This window comes from Triticum urartu, chromosome 1 (assembly GCF_003073215.2).
Source record: "Triticum urartu cultivar G1812 chromosome 1, Tu2.1, whole genome shotgun sequence".
NCBI lineage: Eukaryota > Viridiplantae > Streptophyta > Magnoliopsida > Poales > Poaceae > Triticum > Triticum urartu.
The window spans coordinates 160,891,220-160,895,663 of record NC_053022.1 but is presented as its reverse complement, the minus strand read 5'-3'; positions in this window follow the sequence as shown (position 1 = coordinate 160,895,663).

Here is a 4,444-nt window from a genome sequence, read left to right as displayed (position 1 = left end):
ATTATTATTATAAGATTGATTTCCATAGGAATTACCATAATTATTAGAGGAATTACTAGGAAAAGGCCTAGGATTAATATTACCTCTATAAGCATTGTTGTTGAAATTATTTCTAGAGATAAAATTCACATCAATGAAATCACTATTTTGCTCAATCAAAGTAGACAAAGGCATATAATTAAAATAAATAGTAGCACTTTTACTAGCAACCAATTTCATAAGAGCATCAACTTTATCACTCAAAGAAGAAATTTATTCAACTGAATTAACTTTTTTACTAGTAGGAGCTCTTTCGGCATGCCATTGTGAATAATTTTCCATGATATTATCGAGCAATTTGGTGGCTTCACACAAAGCAATTTCCATAAAAGTACCACCCACGGCAGAATCTAAAAGATTACGAGAAACACAATTCAATCCCACATAAAATTTTTGTATGATCATCCAAAGATTTAACCCATGAGTTGGGCAATTCCTCACATCATTTTCATCCCTTCCCAAGATTGCGCAACATGCTCATGTTCAAGTTGCTTGAAATTCATGATCTGGGTTCTAAGGGAAATAATTTTTGTAGGAGGAAAATACTTAGTGATAAAAGCATCTTTGCACTTATTCCAAGAATCAAAACTCTTACGAGGCAAAGAAGAGAACCAAATTTTTGCAGAATCACGCAAGGAAAACAGAAATAATTTCATCTTGACCACATCATTGTCCACATCTTTTTTCTTTTGCATATCGCAGAATTCCACGAAGGTAGTAAGATGGGACGCAACATCCTCATTAGGAGTACCAGAAAATTGGTCTTTCACAACAAGATGCAGCAAAGCAGTATTAATATCAGAAGTCTCCGCACTAGAGGCGGGAGGAGCAAACGGAGTGCCAATAAAATCATTATTGTTGGTATTTGAGAAATCACATAATTTGGTGTTCTCTTGAGTCATGATGACTACACAACAAGATTGCACTAAAAAACAGATCTGGCAAGAAAACGGCGATCGGAAAAAGAGAGGCGAATAAAACGGCAAATTTTTGTGAAGTGGGGGAGAGGAAAACGAGAGGCAAATGGCGAATAATGTAAATTGCAAGGAGATGAGATTTGTGATTAGGAACCTGGTTATGTTGAAGATCCTCCCTGGCAACAGCGCCAGAAATTGGCATGGTGACGGGAGACTATCTTGACTTGATCCTCCCCGGCAACGGCGCCGGAAATTCTCCTTGATGGCAGCTGGAAGTACGTCGGTATTTCCCTGGAGAGGGAGGGATGATGCAGCACAGCGGCGGTAAGTATTTCCCTCGGTTATGAAACCAAGGTTATCGAACCAGTAGGAGAACCAAGCAACACAACATAAATAGCCCCTGCACACAAATAACAACACCTCGCAACCCGACGTGTTAAAGGGGTTGTCAATCCCTTTCGGGTAACGACGCCAGAAATTGGTGGGTGACGGTAAAAAGGTTGTAATAGATTGGATAAATAGATCGCAAATAAAATTAAGTGCAGCAAAGTATTTTTGTATTTTTTGGTTTAATAGATCTGAAAATAAAAGCAAGGAAAAAGTAGATCGCAAAGGCAAATATATGAGAAATAAGACCCGTGGGCCGTAGGGTTCACTAGTGGCTTCTCTTGACAGAAATAGCAAACGGTGGGCAAACAAATTACTGTTGGGAAATTGATAGAACTTCAAATAATTATGAAGATATCCAGTCAATGATCATTACAAAGGATCACGTCCAAGATTAGTAGACCGACTATTGCCTGCATCTACTACTACTACTCCACACATCGACCGCTATCCAACATGCATCTTGTGTATTAAGTTCATGGAAAAATGGAGTAATGCAAGAAGAACGATGACATGATGTAGACAAGATCCGTTTATCTATATGGCGGTAGATATAGATCTCGTCTTTTTATCCTTAGTAGCAACGATACATATGTGTTGGTTCCCTTTCTGTCACTGGGATCAAGCACCGTAAGATCGAACCCACTACCGGGCAACTCTTCCCATTGCATGATAAATAGATCGAGTTGGCCAGAACAAACCCAAATATCGGGGAAGAAATATGAGGCTATAAGAGATCATGCATAAAAGAGATCAAAGAAACTCAAATACTTTCATGGATATAAAAACATAGATCTGATTATAAACTCAAAGTTCATCGATCCCAACAAACACACCGCAAAAGAGTTACATCATATGGATCTCCAATAGACCATTGTATTGAGAATCAAGAGAGAGAGATGAAGCCATCTAGCTACTAACTATGGACCTGGAGGTCTATAAAGAACTACTCACGCATCATCGGAGAGGCGCCAATGGAAGTGGTGAACCCCTCCATGATGGTGTCTAGATTGGATCTAGTGTTTCTGGACTCTACGACGGCTGGATGAATATTTCGTCGACTCCCCTAGGGTTCTAGGATTTTTGAGGTATTTATAGAGAACAGAGGCGGTCCGGGGGTACCCGAGGTGGGCACAACCCACCAGGGCGCGCCAGGAGGCATGCCCTGGTTGGTTGTCCCCTCCTTGGGACTCCCCCCAGGTGCAACCAGGGCCCATCTGCTTCATTTTGGCCCATAAAAAATCATTGTAAAGTTTCATGCCATTTGGACTCCGTTTGATATTGATTTCCTGCGATGTAAAAAACATGGAAAAAACACAGGAAGTGACACTGGGCACTATGTCAATAGGTTATTACCAAAAAATGATATAAAATGACTATACAATGATTATAAAACATCCAAGATTAATAATAAAATAGCATGGAACAATAAAAAATTATAGATACGTTGGAGACGTATTAAAAGAGAGGTTCATGATGCGTGGTATGTGCTACGCACCCATTCGACGCGTGGTATATATATAATTCTATTGTAGCACAAACCAAACAGAATCATTCCTTGATGGTCAAATTAACCTCTCTCTCGTTGGGTCAAAGAGATGAAGGACAACCTCGCGGGCCCACAGATGGAAGCGTCACGCGCGAGTGAGGTCCTACAGGGAAACCACCACCTGCATGGTATTGCGTGATGTTTGAATACTAATGCACAACTTTGATGTGGCACCTGGCTCAGGAATCGGAAAATTCCCACATGGAGCGAGGTTACGACACACACACATATATATATATACATATATATAGTACACATGTTGCCGCCTCTTTGACATGTACCACATTCTCCTACCGTGCATATATGTAACACAAACCAAAAATGAACCATCCTTGTTGGTCAAATTAACCTCTCTCTCGCAGTACGTTCAACTGATGGACGACGACCTCACGAGACCACAGAGAGAGTCACATGCAAGTGAGCGTCAGAGGACAACCACCGCGTGCATGCTTGTGCCCATGTGTTGTGTGATGTGTTTGAATACCCAATGCACAACTTTGACATGGCACATGCTTCACAAACCGGAAATGCACTACACAGAGGTTCATGATGCGTACCCCCCTCACTTCGACCCGGTGGGAGGGACTCATGTGTACGCACGTGCCCTAATTTGATATGGAATCTCACCATGATCCACACCATAACACACATGCCAAGATGAATCCACCTTTGTTCAAATGCCTCTCATTCTTGGTGGAAACTGAAAACCTTTGCAGGCTAACGAATGGGCACGTCGCAAATAACTGCATGAGGGAGTGCCCGATAGGACCATCAATGCATGCATGTGGTCCGAACATGTATGTATGACAGGGTTGTGTAGTGCTTTAAATAACCAACTCACGACTTTGATGTGGCATATATGACTCACAAAATGATCAATAATCCCACACAGAGGCTCACAACTCGTAGTGTACTGCCCCCCCACACACAGAGGCTCACTACTCATAGTGTACTGCCGGACACCCCCCCCAACACACAGACGCGCACATCCCGCACCATGATGACCCACAAGTATAGGGGATCTATCGTAGTCCTTTCAAAAAGTAAGAGTGTCGAACCCAATGAGGAGCAGAAGGAAATGACAAGTGGTTTACAGCAATGTATTTTCTGCAAGCATGATTACCCACAAGTATAGGGGACCAATTGTAGATCTTTTCGATAAGTAAGAGTGTTGAACCCAATGAGGAGCAGAAGGAAATGACAAGTGGTTTTCAGCAAGGTGATGTCTGCAAGTGCTGAAACTATAAGTAGCAGAGTAGTTTGATAGCAAGATAATTTGTAACGAGCAAGTAATGATAGTAGTAACAAAAGTGCAGCAAGGTAGCCCAATCCTTTTGAGGCAAAGGACATGCCAAAACGGTCTCTTATAATAAGCAAAGCATTCTTGAGGGTACACGGGAATTTCATCCAGTCACTTTCATCATGATGGTTCGATTTTTGTTCGCTACTTTGATAATTTGATATGTGGGTGGACCGGTGCATAGGTGTTGTTCTTACTTGAACAAACCTCATACTTAAGATTAACCCTACCACAAGCATCCACGACTACGAG